Source organism: Lissotriton vulgaris, chromosome 3_1 (genome assembly GCF_964263255.1).
Source record: "Lissotriton vulgaris chromosome 3_1, aLisVul1.2, whole genome shotgun sequence".
In the NCBI taxonomy this organism is placed as follows: Eukaryota; Metazoa; Chordata; class Amphibia; order Caudata; family Salamandridae; genus Lissotriton; species Lissotriton vulgaris.
The window spans coordinates 1,670,884,316-1,670,903,343 of record NC_141689.1 but is presented as its reverse complement, the minus strand read 5'-3'; the positions used below and the strand labels follow the sequence as shown (position 1 = coordinate 1,670,903,343).

The 19,028-nt window shown below is 41.2% G+C and overlaps 1 protein-coding gene across 13 annotated transcripts in view; it reads left to right on the top strand.

Moving 5' to 3' along the window:
• Positions 1 to 19,028, top strand: part of CAMK2D (calcium/calmodulin dependent protein kinase II delta) — an 806,647-nt gene that overhangs the window by 119,226 nt on the left and 668,393 nt on the right. The gene's annotated exons all lie outside the window — the stretch shown is intronic.

Sequence of the window (19,028 nt, the reverse complement as noted above, 5' to 3'; positions counted from 1 at the left end):
GTTTGTGTTGAAATCAGAGGTCATTAGATGTGATCGCTAGCAGGAGTGAGGTGGCTTGAATGGGATATGTTAATTTGCGCAAATTCTTGTTGGAGTGACTAGACAGGGTAAATGAGGATTAGGGTATCGATATCACATTTCGAATGAAGGAAGAAGAGTAATTGGCTATGGGGAGGATGTGGATACTTCACACAGGTATGTTCTGAAAAGTAGGTAATAGGTTTGCATTTTTGTGTGGGTTAACAAGGATATGAGATGCAATTTTGAAAAGAAGGTGAATAAAATGAGCAGAACACTCAACGTATGGTAGGTATTTAGTTCCCATAATCAAAAGTGCACTTGCAGTATCAAACTTTTTGAGAGTTTGTAACCTATTATTTCATTATGTCCAGTGTAAGCCTGTGGTAATTGCAAGAGTCTGCGTTTGTAATTTAGTATTTCCATCAATAAGTCTGTGCCCGCAAGAGGTTAAAAATACATTGATAGGCCATTTCATTGTGATGTTGAATTCTTCCACATCCTACCCTAAAATTTTTCTGGTGCGGTTTTGTCACTAAGAACTGCCCTTTTCCCCCTCACATTTGGCTTTTCAAGCACTCCATGAAAGGAATCACCACCAGCCCAGCCTCTGCTTCAGACAATATTCCTTTTCTTCTCAAAATAAATTTCATTTTCCATCTGTTACACTACTGATACACCAGTCCAACAGCAGATATGCTTCAATAGAAAGTATGCCATATCCTGATTTGAGAACAATGCTAGGAATGTTTACCTGAGTCTTCCTTAGGCTGCAGCAGATTATCCTTAGGAAGCTACTTTATAGGTTGCTATGATATACCAAGCCAGGCATATCATCAAAGGCGAGTGGTTTTTGCGATTATAGATCACACCAATAGAACAGCATCCATAAACCCTTATGTGGATGCCTATTTAATTCTGAATTTACCTCCTTGTTGTAAAATGAATTGATATTGGTGGACAAGCATTTTCATGGTCTCAGGCGAGGGCAGGATCGCCTCGTGGAAACATTGTTCCTATCGGCAAACCCGCTCGGTACTACCTGTTCACTCCTCACCCGACCGCATACTGCCCTCGCCTGAGACCATGAAGTGTAACTTAACACTCATATATCGGTACGAGTAAAATACAAACCGTATGTATATAAAAACGCATGTTTTATTATTAGCAGCGTATAGCATAAATAACTAGCATTTATTTTAAAAACACCTATTCATTAGAATATAGGAGTGGAAATACAGGGCTGGACCCTGTATGGTCCTGAAGAAAAGCTTGGGGGAGCTTGAAACATGTCGACCATAACACTGATCTAGCTCAAACTTAAAGTTGGAATACAGTGTTACCCCTTTTTTAATTTATACCACACTAGGAGCAAAATAAATTGTTGAGGCCCACTAGCACGGTATTTTTAATTACACACCCACTCCACCATCACCACACTTACACCACACATAGTCATCTCACAAAACAAGTGCTCCTGCGTAGTCGCCTTGTCGCAGCACGCCCCTTTTCGTAGAGAACTGGGATGGCCTCAATGATGAAGCATGTCACCGTGGGGCAACCCCGGTGAGTGAGGGGACTCTAGAAAGAAATTTTTCTTTCTCACATTCTTGGTACACACTGACTTAGTAAGCAGTAACCAGAAAACACCAACCAGGTCTCTGAACCCTTCACATTGGGTTCCTGCATTGCGTATCGTGGTAGTGCTACAGCTCTTTTAGTTAATTTGACAATAAATGTCCACTGTCCTCTATCATGATAGGACACGCACGTAGACTTCTAGCTAGCATTGTCTGCTCTCCGGAAATCAGATTCTCATATGTGTCATTTCTGGAACAGTCTTTGTACTTGAAAGAATAGAGTCCTGCCTCGGGCTCATCTTTTCCAGTCCTCTGTTGTTGCCAATTTTTGAGGGAAGATGGGTACTTTTAGTCCTGTGATGAGGGCAGTTCTATTGGATTTTGCGAGTGGCAGCTCCTCTCGGTTGCAGAAAAGATACTGTGATGTGTTATATTCTCTGGTGCTGGACAGGTTTCGGAGTCTTGCCCTTTCTGACATCCGTACAATTGGATCTTCTGTTTTTGTAGGAAGCCAGCTTCTGAGCCTTTGTGAACCCTGACCCTCACCAAATTAAGATGTTCATCTCGGGATTACCACTGAAGCCAATAGGTGAATCCAAGATGATGCGTTGCAGTTCTGGTTTTGGAACATTTGCTAAAAGTGCTCCTGTTTCTTGGGTATAAAAGTCAGTCCATCTCTGAATACTCTGCCTTTTAACACCATCGCTGCTGCAGCAATTCCCCTCCTGTGCTGCTTATTCTGCATTCCCATTGTTCATGACGAGCTCAGCTCATCATCAGCACAGCTCAACCGTGGCTCATGACGAGCTTCGAGCTGCGCTCGTCATGAGCATCGAAGGGGCTTATACATCATGTCACTTGTCTTCATGTTCTTCTCTTCAAGTCCTGTTTACCTGCATTCTGCTTTTAGTTCTTAGCTACATTCTACAGCTGTCTTACGTGTTTCCTGCTTCCTAAACATCTTTGATATTTGCATCTGTTTGAGTGGGTTTGACTCTTACACCTTTTGTTTACTCTGTTTAAGATTCACCAACTACAGTGTGACTTGGCGAGGGTAGCCATTTTCTTCTAAACCTGGAAAAAGGAACTTTCCATTCAAGGGAGATCTGAAAAATGTGATGCGTGATTGGCAGTTTTGTCTGGGCATTCGAAACTTAATTGATTACCAAGCATATTTTCTGAACCACTGGGTTTCCAACAAGTTCTTTAACTATTTTCTAGAAATGTATCTTTGAACGATACATAATCGTTGGGCACGAGTTTGAACGTGGTTAAGCAATGTTCTGATAAAACATTACCTCCAACTACTGTTAGGTTGGCGCTCTGCATGTATTTTATTTGAATATTTATTTTTTTCCACTCGTGAAGAAAATGGTTTTGAGATTTAATTGAAAAAATCAAACCTTATCTCGGAGTTATTATGCTTTTGGATTCTGAGAAAACGGGCTCATGCTATGTAGGAGGATTACATTGACACGTCTTCCTTTCCCTGGAAAAAAAGTGATTGATTATGATTTTCTCTGAAAGAACAATCTTCTTCTTGCTTCTCCTGCCTCTTCTTCAGATTTGTGAACATGTTGTGAGTGGAATAATTTATTGCACCTGACTCTTTCACAATGCAGGCATTCGAAGCCAGCTCTTCCGCTGATGCCTGTTTTATTAGAAACTGCTCCCTGCGTTACACTGGCTTCTCTGGGGACAGCCAGCCAACCGGAAGGGAGAAAGGGTGGACCTGTGCTGCTACAGCAATGACCTCAGTAGTAGGGTCTGAGAGTGACCTTTGCTGCTACTCAGAAGACCAGAATGACACTTTCTCAGATGAAATAAAATATTTAGAAACTAAAGCCATGAATGACAGACCTATGAAGACCCTGAACCATGAATTTTGGGTGTAGCTCATTGTGATTTATGATTAGGGCTCCCGGTTTTATGGTATTTCCTTTTTTAACATTTCCATCTGTAGTTTTCCATATTTATTTTTAGGCCACATTATTGGTATTTATCCATGTTTATTTTGTGTTTCGATAATAAATGAATCTGTATAACGGTATATTTCCACATGTATTTAATGGAAAAACGTGCACTCCTGCGTTGATGCCCGACGCATTTTAGCAAAATAGGCAGCCAAATACAACAAAACACTATAGACACAGGTCAATATTAACATTATATCCAAATGTATGTTAATATATCCCTGTATTTAGGAATATCTAATCCTCTCTTTTAACTCCCCATGTTGTCTATCAGTGAAGCTGTTGCCCTGTAATTCCTGAAGAACAGCGTGGAGAGTCACTTTCAAAAAGCACAATTTTCTGAATTGAAAAAATAAATACAGGCAGGAAAGACATTGTTTTTTTGTCTGTATTTTCCTGGAAAAATCTATAAACTTGGGAGCCTTGCTTATTATGAAATTGGACGAAGGAAAGGCTGGTGCATTTAGCATTGCGTTACACCACGTGACGGTAATTTCTGCGGTTAGAGTGGTTGCCAGAACTTGATGGCGGGTGCAGAAGATCCGTTTATTTTGAATGTTTTTTCTGTTTTTATTTATTATCGCAACAAAAAAAAATAGCCACAAGAACATTCCAAAATTAATAACAACGCAAGGGTGCAAACTTAAAACTGATAATTCCAATCTTCCATTAACACATTGTTGTTCACTTCCCTCTTACAGTAAAATAATGAGTGTTTGGCTGTATAATGATTTCCTTTATATTCCTTCTTACAAAACGGACTGCGTAGGTGTCTTAAAGAGAAGATAGCTGGCGGTGAAACCTGAAAGGAAGCAGTATCTTGCTGCGTTCCTCTCAGAATCTCATTAGGCAAATCAGCCCTTTGTGATTGATTGCTAGTTGATGAGGAATTCGATACTCCAGGGCTGCTTTAATTGCCAGTGCATTACTCCTTATTAGCAAGAAACCTGAAGGCGGAAAGATTTGTAGCCAGGAGGAACATATCTAACATCCCTGTTTTCAAAGCACTTTTAATAGGTGAGGTGATCTTCACCCATGGAAATCTGGTTGTTTTAACTGCAATACCTTACACTTGCCTAAAATTCTTTAAACTACAGGACAGCCATGTTTAAGCTGTACTGCAAAGTGTAGCGTCTCTAGATAGTGTTGCACTATGAATCCTGAACTGTCCTCTGCATGCCCTTGGTACCACTTGCGCACCTAGAGTGGTCATTTCCTGATGCGTGTACTGCTCGCACCCAACAACCACTGATCACTACTCTAGGACGCTTTGTAAGAAGGCCAAGACCTGCTTGGGTTTGCTTGTGGTCTTCAAGAGGGTACATGGCTGGACTGCCCCTCTTTGATCTGGGCCAATTCTCAATTTCATATGGTTGGTCCTGATCACTAGAAACAGAGTCCGCGAGACCAGAATGCTTCCCTTAGTAGTCAGTACAGGGGATTATTTTAAGGATTCCACCCATCACATGTTCCTTAATTTCCATAAAAACCCTTTATAATGAGTAGTTTTCAAGTGTTTTGTGGTGGGCATAGAAAGATATTTTCTGGTTACGTTTGATTCGCTTCCGGGACCAACCAAATGCTAGAAGCTTCCATGCATGGCTCTCAACATGCTTCCTCTAATTAGCCTGCTATGTATTTTTTTTCTAAACTAAAATAACTGTCTCACTGGGTGATTGGAAACTGTCTCACTGGGTGTACACAGTGATTTTGCAATAAGTAATTATCGTCAGGTGGGTAAATAAGTCCATATCCTCTTAAATGGAAAAACAGATATATAATGCAGCTTTTTGCATCATGAGTACTAGATACTATTGATGCTATGATCCTTATAAATGAATGGGTACAGGTATATTGCTACCTCTCATAATGCAATGAGAATTTTGAAGTACTTGTCGGAAGGTAGACATTTTATTAAACATAAACGTCAGACTACATTAAAAAAAAGTGTTTGGCAACCAAAGATTGCATCTCAAAAAAGGAGGAGGTGTCTGAATGTAATTATTAATGCTCACTTTACACCAGTACATTAGACTAAGTATTAAAGTAAAAGGAAATTTAAAGTAAACATGATGTGAAATGCAAAGAAGAGCATGTTAAAATACTCATACTTAAGTCTTTGATTGCAACTGATACAGATTGATTGGTGAGTCACCTGTGAATTTCAGGACCTTTGTTCCACAACGGACCACGCAAGCTAGGTGTTATCAACTGATTTTGGTATCACACATGTCTAATCTGCCTATAGTTTCAAAACAGATGGGTAAATCTACAGTATGTCAAACATCTTGAAATTCCTGGGTGGCTGCACACGGTTCTCAGAATTACACTCTAGTCCCTCAGCAGAACTCATGTGCCCAAATGTGTAAAATCATGGCATTAATATTTATGCCGGGGCTTGCAGCACATTATTTATGCATCCTGCACGTAAATATTAATTGCATGAGACTGTGAGGGTTGCTGGTTTTCCCCTAGTTGTCCAACCATCCGGCTTGATGTGTGCCATCCAGAGACTTGAACTGGAAGAGTATGACAAAGCACGCTCAATAAGACGAAAGCCATTTTGTGACTGTTGCACGGTGACTAGAGGGCCACAGGAAATGTACTACCAGTAACTGAAGTGGGATTCCCCATCTGTGATAAGGTTAACTTTAGGTGCAAAACTCAACTAAATAAAATGTACCTGTAAGAGATTTATCTATCATCTCCCATCTCACCTCTGTACTGCCTTCCAGATGACCGCATCACATTTGTGTATATTACTTCTTAGAAAAATAGAGTATGAAGGCACAGATCTCAAAGCAGGATACAGTGTACAGGGGTGTCTTGTTGAGTCAGTTAGAGAAAGTGACTTTGTTAGATGCCTTCTGAATTAGTATCGCTCCAAGACACTTAGCAGCTACAGATAAATCACCTAGGAGAGCCAATCACTTTTATCCATGGACAAGATTATGAGAACTTCTGGAGCCGTGACATGCAAAGTGCCCCGGAGAAACAAAGTGCTCCTGTGCCTACTTTCTGCACTCCTGGGGCACTTTGGCATTACAGAAAGAGCTGCAGATGCTAGTGTAGCTCCTTCTGTAATAGAGCCGCACCGGCACACATTTAGCTCCAGTGTGATCCCACATGGGCATCACCTCATTGCATATGGGTATGCCCCATACATTAGGGAGCACTTTGTCTCTACTGCTTTATCAATGTGACTATGCGAGTGCAGGAGAAAAGGAGTAGTTAGAAAGTGCACTGACTGTGCACCACAAAGAAGTGGCAAAAAGTCGGTGTGCCCACAAAGGTTGTCCCTTTAATGGGGGAGTAACTGATGCTTACCAAAACATCGCCTGCTGGTGGATGCATTCACTCACTGCACCTGCGTGCAGGGGAATCTCTGCCCCCTTTAGAAGAAGGCTAGGTTGCCGCCTACAAAGTGAAAGGCAGACCGGCTGCTTCGAACAAGACCGTCGACCTTTCACTAATGCACTGCCTTAAGCACAGTAGATATTACGTGGATTTGCTGGGAGCCGGAGATGAACTGTGATAGTCCACACTAATGCGGCCTATACTTGGCACACCCAGTTAAAGATGGTGCCGGTCAAGGCATTGCACCCTATAAATAATACAGGCCCTGGTCATCAAAGACATGGTTTTCCAGTCCTTTGTTAATGAACCAGTATACTTCAGGAGGGCTGCACCTCAATGAGCCAGTTGTAGTGCATTCACTTATGGTAGTGGTTTGTATAAAGAAGGAATTCCCTGCAGTAAGTCGTCCTTGATAACATGGAGCCCTCTGGCAACCTTCTCATTGGATCTTGTATTCTGCTTCATGGAGCCCTCTAAGAACATTGATTGCACTGCCACATGTACCTGTTAGAGGGAAATTTTACTGCAGGAATTGAAACAAGAGTCAATATCCTGAGCAAGAGTCAATAGCCTGAGCAAACGTTTATGGGTTTCAGTAGCATTGTGGATTCTGCTTCAAACTCCCTCACATCTTTTCCTGCCCAGAGATTATACTCACTTTGAAACTGAGGCACTGAGAGCTCCCACTAAACAAATCCATTTACTGCAGTCTTCTGCTGCTTGAGTGAATCAAGCTCTATGGTTTATATCATATTAGAAGGAACTGTGTGTCCAGCCATGCCAGCATGCTAGGCTGATTCACTCTCTCCAGGAGTTCGCTCTTGATCTCAGTCCCACTAAAAATGCAAATACGACACTTGGAAACATGTTTTTAAGTGCCATAGATTTTAGTAAACCATTGTAATAAAACTTAGTTGGACACCTATTTTTGGGAAATAAGTAACTTCAGCACTTACTTTCACTGCGACTTGCTGTTTGTATGTAGCTGATGTTGTTTTTGTTGTTTTTTGGTCTTTCAGTAATGTTATCCATGATGTTACTGACCATGTCATGAGTGATGTAATATGTGAGGTCATAAGCAGTGCATTGCGGGGTTGCGAGTTATAGTTATATATATTTATTATGTGTATATATTTGTGTTTTAATGGGCTTTTATGCCCTCTGGTAGGGTTTTGTCATCATTTGCTTGATGGACCATGGTGTGGGTTGGAAGTTTACAGGAGCCTCCATGCCCTGGACAGCCACTGGTTCTTCACATAAAAGTTAAGTGTCCCAATTCATTGCTGTGATTTCATTTGTTTTATCTCAATCGTGGAACTACCAGGAATATTGCATGGGTTTAACTCGCTTATATTATGGCTTGCTCGCCACAGCATTTCCACGTTAGTTCCAAGAGGTGGACAAATGCCTGTGTGCTTGCTGAGATGGACGGTGTGTGGGAGGTGCAATAAGAATAGAGCAGTGAGACAGGAGAACATGTATGGTCTGACTGGACGGTCCAGTCTTTGGAATGGGCACTTTTGAGTTTGGAAGGCCTTGTTTCACATCAGATTGAGATTACCCTAGGTATTTATCTTTGCAGCGCTTTTACCATCTGTGTTGCCATTATTAAATAGTTAACAGGGGATCATAGGCTCTTTAAAGATTGTTCAGTGCATATTATTAACTTAGTTGTATTCCACAATATTCTACGAAGATCCTGAATTTTGATAGGCTAACAAGCAAAAGAGTAAAAACATTACTTGGGTTTTGTGTGCTTTTAAGATTAATTAGATATGGGTTAAGTTAAGGGCTGTGATTGTCTCCCCACGACGGTGGAGTTTAGATGTGGTTTATGAATTTCCTTGTGGATTCAAGTCCTAAATCCTTTGATGATTGACTGGAATCACTTGTACAAACTACTTCTGGAGACATGCTGGTGACCAAGAAGTACAATATTGAGGCTCCATACCGTTCCTCTCAAGGCCATGCTGCTTCCAGGAAAGAGATCAAGACCGTAAAGAAAAGTTCCACGCTCCTGTAGTGAAGGTGTGACCAATCCCTTTGGGGCAGAAGCGGCTTAGCTAATGTGTAACCAGATCTCTGTGGTTGTCTTTAAAATGTATCAGTTGTTGTGGCTATTCCTTGACAGCGATATATCGGTTCAAAGGATGCAGTAGGTGATAATATAGGGTGTGGTTAATAGCTGGTCACCTCTCTGACTGACAAGGTCACGCTTGCTAACAATGTACTTCCCCTTTTAGAAAGGTTGTAAAACTGTTTGCACAGGTGCCCTATTGGGGACATATTCTCTCTGTGCACCACTGTCACATTGACAGCCCTTCCTGTGAGGGCCCTCCCATCAACAAAACCCCTGAATTGCTAAATCTTTCACATCTACGTGGTATTTCCCTTAACCAGCCTTGGCCTTGATCTGACTTAAGAGCTCTTTTGTGCCAGCGCCCTTGGATGGCACGGAGTGCGCTGAGTGAAGTAGTGCAACACTGTGTGTCTGTCTGTTGGGCCTGAAAATAACAACTCTGAGGCATAGAGATGTGTTCACTTGGTTCAGACGCAGGTGGTCTCCTGGGTCCCACATGGACATCCCATATTTATTAGCTGTGGCCCATGTTCCAGTCCATATCAGGATTAACCCCTCCTACTTAAAATTCAAAAGGCAGCTCAAGGACCTCCTCCTCACCCAATCTTGCCCAAATGGATAGCTATAAACGATAGAAGCACATGGACACTCGGTCAGCAATTGACCTCCGGTGGATCCCTTCCAGGAGTCACTGGATCCTTAACGACCACTGAAGCGAGGCATTTGTTCCCGGTACACTCTACTGTGATAACGGTCATATGCTCCCTGTACATCGTACTGAAATAACTTACTTTACGTGTAACATTTTGCTCTCCACGCCAATATTATCTGATGCTTCCCGGAACATTGTATATAACAATTGGCTTAATGTATCCTACGAGTGATTCATGCTGTAAAGCGCTCCGATACCTTCGGGTCTGGCTAGCGCTCTATAAAACTCATAAAATAAAAATTAAAAATTAAAAAACATGGGTGAAGATAAAAATAAACCGTGTGTTTGGGAACAAAGTCAACAAGCCCTTCAGTCCAGTTACATCAGTGGACTAACATTATAGATCTCACCTTGCATGCTCTTAAGTTAGAATAGTAAATTAAATGTTTTGTGGCAATGACCAGCGGAGGTTAAAGTCCTTTTGGACGTAAAGCTAGTGAACCGGCGACCGCTTGTGCGCCGATGGTAGACCGGTAGTTTAATTACAGGTTCTTTCAAGCAGATACCTGCGTGCCTGTTAGTAAAGAAGAGCGCCATATCGGAGCTAGCTTTCCAAGTACAGGTACATTTTAAAGCTGTATATTTACCATTGTTGTTCAAAAAACGAGAATGGCATTGGAAGTATATTTTTTATCATGGCTATGAAATATTTGTAGTATGCTGTTCATCTTCCTAAAAGGAAATGGCGGGCGCTTGACAGCTGGTCGAGATGGTTGCACATTGCTAACACTCCGAATCCTCGATGGAATATAAACCCTCGTCTCTCTCTTCCGCCTGACCACATTCGCCCTACAGCCCTGCACCTTCAATGACGGAATACGTGCCTCCCTGTAGAACTATAATTTACTATTTGGAAGCACAACCTACGCTGAAAATAATGATATGCTGGAGGCGGGCATATCTCTTTGACGCTCCCGTAGGATCACTCTACGTTGGGACTCTGACGTTCCGCGTTCTTGACTCGGTCACAGTGCGCCCTAATGGATTACGTCTGACTGATAAGCTCCTTAGTCAGGCTGCATATGCCCGTTCCTTTATGGCTGCTCTATGGAGCTATTTATAGATGCTGCAGACTGCAGCGAGAGCGCGAGCTTGCCGCCGACAGAGCTGGCATTGTCATATTTTTTTTATTTTTTTTACTCTTCCCTCCGGAAGGCTGAGACACAAGCCGTAGTAGATAGTTTACCTTTGGAACCGACTATGGCTAAAATGCAAATATCTTCTTTCAGGAAATTGCCATACTACGGAACATTTCGCGATATTTTTAATGTGGCTTAACTAGCAACAATAAGTGGTTCTTTTGTGTTTCGAATTAAATCATTTTTATTTAATTTGTTTTGTCATACCTGAGATGATTTTGTGTAGTTCATGGGGCGCGCTGCAGAAACCTATTCAGACAGCACGACCTGGAGGAAAGCATGGTGCTCACATGTCAGGGACTGTAGTCTGAACAGCAGGGAAGATGAAAGAACATTTTCGGTGTAGGAAAAGGATACATGAGTCCAGGGCTCGAGTCGGGATACCACACGGGTGAAGGGCGTCCCCCCACTTATTTGACCGGGTTTTTAGCGGTCGGACGCCGCCCCCCCCCCCCCTGCCCAAAAGCTGGACTTTCAATTATGGCGTTACTTGCCCGCGCGGCCGCCCCGTCGATCTCCCTTTATCCAGAGACTCTAGAGTTCTGTGCAATTGGAATTTTACCTCCATTATTACTTTTATAATATTATGCATAACGCAAAGCAAGGAGAGTTGTAAAACCAGGACTAGCTGACATCGCCCACATGACAGTGGAAAACTTGAGAGCTCGATAACTGGGGCAAGTGGAGCCACACATTCACTTTTTGGCCTCTCTGGGGCGAGATCGGAGCTCATTCAGAACACTGCTTATGCACTGGCTTCTCTGATGCAATCGCATCTAAGGGGTGAGCAAGGGGAGGCAATTCTGATGGTGCTAGCCACCTTTCGTGACGTCCCTTCCTATTGTGGCGTCACTTCCGGTGACACCACCTAACTTGGAGAGTCCCCCCACTTCTTTTTTTTTTTAGGACTTTTACCCTGCATGAGTCTTTGTTCAGGGGTACGGCTACTGCCTACTGCAACTTTAAAGAGTATTAACCTGAGCCTAACTTAACCGTGCCATTGGACGATTCACTACTATCATGGTACCTTTTTATGGTTTTATTAATCTCTCTACACTGTTGTGGAACTAAATCAATCCAACAAAGCAGAAAAGGCCAGAAAGGCCTAATTTGTTTAATCATTTAGTGTAGATAGTTTTGTCGCCTTTTGAATTATATTCAATGTTATTTTAATGGAGAAACCACATTGTCGGGATTTTTCCATCTCAAAAGTCTTTTAAGCCAATATAGCACGTTTGTTGCATTGCAGATAATTTAACTATAATTTCCTTACCGTGTTTGTACGTTCCATTTGAGCACGATACGTCTATATTCTATGGCAGGAGTGACCAGCTCAAGTCCAAGAGGGCTTGGCCCAAGCCAGAGTGTCACATACCCAATTTTATATTAATTTAATGAAATTTGAATAGAAATAATTTACTTAGTCCCTTGATATCCTGATGATCTTGCATGGGTTTGCCATACCTGATCCTACATTGCACTCCTACTTTGTCGTATACTGTGTCTTCCACACGTCCTCTGTTTTTGTTTTTATAAATACAAAGGAACAATGATAACGACCTGTGTACCTCTTTTGATGTAAACTCTGCCCATTGTTTTACCCTTGCGTACCCATTGTGAAAGTTTAACAAGCTGATAACGTGCAAAATCCAGGAAGAATGTATTACATCTACTGTGCACACCTGATTAGTAGTTCTTGCTGTTTCTTCCAAAATTTGGCATCACTTGGAGGACTTTCAACAAAAAGCAATAGAAACATAAAATAGTCCACATAAATGCATCAATTCGACATTTGAAGTATTCAGGCTGTAGTGCGGACTAGAGGCTGACCATATTTTCCCAGAAGTAGGTCTGTCTAACTTGAATGGTAGCTCGCATACTCAGACATTATTAATTAATGATTGTGAAGATTGCCTCATGTGATTGGGTAGGTGGGGTAGCTTACTCAAGATTGTTCCCACCAGGGCCATGCTTTCTTGCTTGATAGTCCTGCCCATTAATCCTGGCACGATAAGACATCATTGCGGAATCCCCTTTCAATTTCATATAGATGACTTCACATGCTCAGAAGTGGGAGGGTGCAAGTGGAGTTAGGGTGGGAAAGGGACATGTGCTCATAATGTCGAAGGGAAAGCTCTTTCAAAGATGGCTATTGGCGTATTGCCTGCATATGGCTTCGACCAACTATATTTCATGCTATCTTCTCTTTGAATTTTCAGTAAGACATGATCAACCTAAAGTTTGTATGATTGACATATATTTGATGTTTTAAGTGTATTTCTTATGGGATAGGTTGAGGGCCCCACGTCACTTTTTTTTTCTGTCAGCCATATTTCAAAGCTCTTTGCTGGAGTGTCGGGGAAAGGATGAAGATCAGGCCACCCTGTAGTTTGAAGGTTTCCACCTACCTGTCTGTTATTTTAGCATGTGTGTTACGGCTATTGGCTCCTTACTTCTAGATTGGTGTGGACACACCACCCTTTTGATAGCCAGCAGTTGCTATTTTTTGACACAAGGTTCTTCTACACTAGTGATAATACAGACACGCTTGTGATAGGCAGCACTCGCTGGTCTGTGGCTGTACCATTTTATCCTTCCGCTAGTCTTCTATTAAATTGGTGCTTTCCCTGCAGACCTGTGCTCAATCCTGTGTACCAACTATTTTCTGCCTTTTGTTGTTCAGTCACTTCACAGTAATGGTGCAATAGGCAGTATATATAATTGAGAATATTGTAAAGAATATTGCAAATATTCCTCAAATCTATTACTGGTAATAAAATAAAATAAGCCCAGTATTTTATTTAACTTTTAACGTATTGGCTCCCAAGCCTAGGATTCTGTTACCCTAAACATTGTTTTTTTTTCTTTATTCACATTTTTGCCTAAATTTAATTTTCCTGATATCTTGCAACATCTTGAATATCAAACCCGAGGGAGATGGCCGAATGAAAGACTATGAAATATCAGGAGATACAAATGTTATCTGTGACCATTTTCTTAACTTTTAGCAGCTGCATTCAAATTTTACAGTAAACAACATTTTTACCCATATTGTGGCCACAATGCAGCAAAAGCCAGATAAAATGTATTCAGTGCTGAGCAAACTGTCAGTCTTGGAACAAGTTCCTAGTTGTCAGGCTTGAAAGACCGGTTTTGGAGATTAGAAATACTAAATATGTGGCTTGGCCTGAAAAACGGTCTGCATTGAGTCTAGAAGAAAAAGTAAAATAACAAACAGTCTAAATAAATTCAAGCAAATATAAACAACACGTGTTATAATTTGCAACATTAATAGGCAAATGATAATTTCTACACACAGCTGGAAAGCAGCACAATTTTTTGTTTCCCATTACATTTAAACAACTGATAAAGCAAAAAGATAATCTGCGAAGAGTACATTCTGCTAGTTGGTTAGGAGAGCTGGACAAACATCTCTATTGCTTACATTTGCTAAACAGCAATATTATAAGATGTACCCACTTCACCGTGCAGAAGTGTGCATCAATTTATGTAGGTTCAGTAGATGTCTAAATGTAACAGAGCTGTTTGTCTGCAGCAGAGGTATTTCTTAAGTTATGAGCCCTGATGGCTCAGTGCACCCAAACCAACTACAGTCGGAAAATGGGCAGACCAGTTGGTGCCAGTGTGTGTAAATAAAATGAAATTAATCCATTCTTGAAGAGTGATGCTTGGAACTAATTTTTAAAATTATACCCAGGCACCGGTATCTGCCACGCCTGCGGGCTATGATTGCGCATAGGGTGGCTCCAGTCTCTTAAACAGCTATGATTATATCAGATTATCCAAGTTTTGCATTGGTACTCTGCCTTTATGGCTACAGAGCCTTCTTCTGATTCGGCTAATTTTGCCGTAGTTGTGCCTGAGACGAGGAGTTTGGGACTTCAATGTCCTGCCCATTGATGATAAGATTTCTGTCTTGCAAAGGTGCTGGTATAAGAAACCCAATATTCTGCCCAGGTTCTGGTAGCATTTATGGATCCTTAGTGGCCCATTTTACATCACTCTAATCATCTACCTAGGTTTGTTCTAAATTTCGTATATCTTTATTAAGGTTGTTTAAATCTGTAAAATATTCAAAACTGACTTCAGTACTATGGCTAATTTTTCTTGTAATGTTTTAGAAAGAAAGGTGCCCCTGCCTAATGAGATGAACCCTGGCAAGGAAACAACACTTGGGGTAAAGAAGGGGCAAAAGTGCACCGGGTTTTGTGCCTGTTGTATTAGAGAGAGAAAACTTGAAGCTAATGACTAAACTCACACTCTAGTTGTGTTGATATATTCTATGTTTTATTACTTATTATATCATCTTTTTATAGAAGGTATTTTTTAGTCTTGTTATATGTATTGGCTTTTTGTATGTAGTAAATTATAACAAGACTAAAAAATACCTTCTATAAAAAAGATGATATAATAAGTAATAAAACATAGAATATATCAACACAACTAGAGTGTGAGTTTAGTCATTAGCTTCAAGTTTTGTCTCTCTAATACAACAGGCACAAAACCCGGTGCACTTTTGCCCCTTCTTTACCCCAAGTAATTTTTCTTGTAATCCTTTAACTTTATTGACTCAATTCTTTATACCCTTACTGCCCTTGCCAACAACACAGTTCCATCTTACTCTATTTTCTACCTTTGTGTACCAAGTCCCTCATTTTCTGAACCTCCTAATCTTCAGAAGTGACAATCTTTAATAGCTGGTGCAAATTAGTCATCTGTATGCCACCTGGTTCGTTGTTATTGATTAGGATTCCCATTCTGATTTCCAAATCTCTAACCAGAATTTTTCTTAACAAAAATCGAAAATAACCCCTCATTTTCCTCTCCTCTGAGATAAAAACACCCCAACAAAAATGTTGGAATCTTCCTCTCGTGACTTGGAAGTAGATTATGTCAAGCTGTCAACAATTGGCAGATGTCATCTTATTAAGATGGTGATTCTGCCTAAACTATTATATATTTTTCGCACGATTCCTTTGGAAATTCACAATGCATGGTTTAGGCAGATTGAAAGGGAGATAGCCAGATTTATATGGTCTTATAAGCGGACACGCAGATATAATATATTTTTATCTCTGCCTACGGAGAGGGGCGGCCTTGGTTTACCTAACTTTGTTATATTATTTAGCGGCATCTCTAAAATATTATCGGTCTTTGTTTGGCATCACGGAAAATCGAGATACTGATTCCAACTATGTGCCCTCTATATTCCAAGACCTGATTGGTTCACCTGCTAATGGCTGTTTGCTAAAAATATACAAGCCCAACTACTTTAAAAAGACTTGCTTTAAGACTCTTATAGCAGCATATCGAAACTGGGCCTGGATGAGAAAGAAAATGGGGCTTGGCAGATTTAGTAGATATACCCCATTAATAGATAATAATCAGATACCGGCGATATTGGCTGACACATTTTTCCAGAGGTGGGGGAATGCAGGGGTTTTTAGGATAGCCAACCTATTGGTTGGAGAACACATTGCCTCGTTTGATATAATTATGGGCAGATTTAACATTAAGTGCCGGGACTTTTTAAAGTTTTTACAGATAAGGGACTTTCTCCTTAAGAAAGTGGATGGGATATCGGGGTTTCCAGTGATTCCATTGCTGGAAGGCCTTACTGGCACACCTGGCCCATCAATCACATTGGTCTATAGCACTTTGCTCGAGGGGTTAAACGATGATATTGAAAAGCACTTGTTGAAATGGCAGGCTAGGTTGGACATGGTAGATTCGTGTCTCCACAAATCAATAGAAATGGCGAATGCGGTGCTATGCACAGCGAGTCTACGGGCCCAACATTTCAAGACTCTTTATGATCTATATATTACTCCGGCAAAAATCGCCAAATGGGGTGGTACTGTAGGCGTCCACTGCTTTAGGTGTAATAGCCATGAGGTGGACAAGAACCACATTTTTGCTACATGTTCTAATTTGGACACATTAAGAGGCGAGGTTTCAGGGTTTTTGCACTTTGTGCTAAAAAGAGAAGTTCAGCTGACTCCTCAGCTTATGTTACTAGGTGTTACCGCACAGGAAAACTCTGGGGAAGAGCTGGTATTTGTAGCTATGTCTGTGCTCATATTATGTATCGCCTCAGCTTGGCTAGATAGTCTATCCCCAACCTTTGGGGAATGGAAAGCTCGATTCTTACATATCTTTAACCTAGAAAATGCACTTTACGCACAAAAAGGAAGGAAAGGGCGAGCAAAAGGGCTAAAGATATGGAGTCCGCTCAAAGACTGGGTGGAAGGATTGAGCTAGAAAAGCAAGCCCTGAATGTAAGATAAACTAAATGAAATTGTAGATGCTTTCTAAACCCCTTGTCTTTGCTTTGTTTTGGCTATCTCCCTTTCTTTTTTTTCTTCTTATTTCTTATTGTCTATTGTTTAAAAACGATATGGCGCTATGACAATGTCAGCTTTTGAAAACTTTTCAAAACTTTGTTGTAATTTTTATATTGGTATACCTCTGTATGTTTGTCTATATAAAAACCTAACAAAAAAAATAGAAAAAAAAAGGAAGTTGATTATGTCGGGAAGTATAGTGCAAAATTTGGGAAAGCCAGGTCACCAAATTCCAAGTTACACATATTCTTCTTCTTCTGTTTTCATTGGCTCCTCGATCTGCCCTATCATGGAGACCATGAGCATTGTGCATTCTCAGTGTGTTGGCACAATAGATATATTCTATCCTCTGTAGGGTCTTTGAATCGAGAGCATGGCTTTCTGGAGCAGATGAAAAAGCATGAGATAACTGTGTAGAAAAACCTTAGAAATTCACAAAAAAATAAATAAAAGATTACTGGAACGTTATGTTAGGCTGACATTTTACTTGTACATAACCTGAGAAATTCAGCAGTTCTAGTTACCTGAGGTAACTATAAATTGCGCCTCCGCAATGCACTGCTTATGACCTCACTTATTATATCACTCATGACATGATCAGTGATATCACTCATGACATCTCAAATTGCATCACTGATGACATCATCCACATCATCTGACACACCCACTCAGACCCCTATGAGCCATACCAGTACTTACACAGCAACTCACTAATTCATAGATCTACACTCACACCCACTTGCTCACCCATACTACCACTCCCACACCCGCTCAGTCACCAATGCAGCCATTGACATATCCACGCATATGCCCATACAGGCACTCACACAGACTGAGTTAGTCATCCATAGAACTACTCACACACCTACATACTCACCCATACAGTCCATGATACACGTATGTATTCACCCAAACAGTTACATACACTTACTTGACCATACAAATAGTAAAACACATGCTCTTTAACCTATACAGTCACTGACAGAAGCATGTACTCATCCATGTAGCCACTCTCATATTCACTCACTCATACAGCCACTCATGTACCCAGTCACAAACCTATCCTGCCTTTCATATACTCAGTTACTCACCCATCCTGAAATAAACACTCAATTACTGACACAGCCCTACAGCTTCTCACACATGCTCCCACTACTCCATACAGGCACTGACTCACCCACTCACTTATCCATACAGGCAGGCTCACACCTCCTCACCACACACAAAGACACCCAGACAACCGTAGAGAGAGTCAACCAGTTAACCACTCATATAGCCATTCCTGTACCCACTAACACACTCATGCACCCACTTGGACATCAACTGACAGACCGATACATCTTTAAGTCTTTGAACTCAACTACAGCCCTGACTGCTGAACGGAATTACACATAATTTTGCAGAAAGCTAGATGTTGGTCCAGAAAGCGTGCTTTTTGTAATTTGGTGTAAACATTTGATTTTTTTGGTGTGACTATTTAAGGTTTTTTTTAAATTCCATTTGCGAACTAGAACATCCCTATCACCTTTTTGGTTTTTTTGTGAATTTCTATGGTTTATTAAAAAGCAGTCTGGTTTTCAGAGTGGTGGAGAAAGGGGGCTGGGCTTCCAACCAGCTCTCAGGAATTCTGCTGTGTAGGACTTACAGGAGGTACCTGGAGGGTTGTGTGGCCCTCAAGGTTCCTCAGGAGTAAAGTGGATGTTATCCCCCAAACAGTAGTGCGCCTGGAGGCACGTTTGCAGAGTGGCGGAGAAAGGGGCATGGCCTCCGAAGACCTCTTAGCAATCCCAGTGTGTGGGACTTG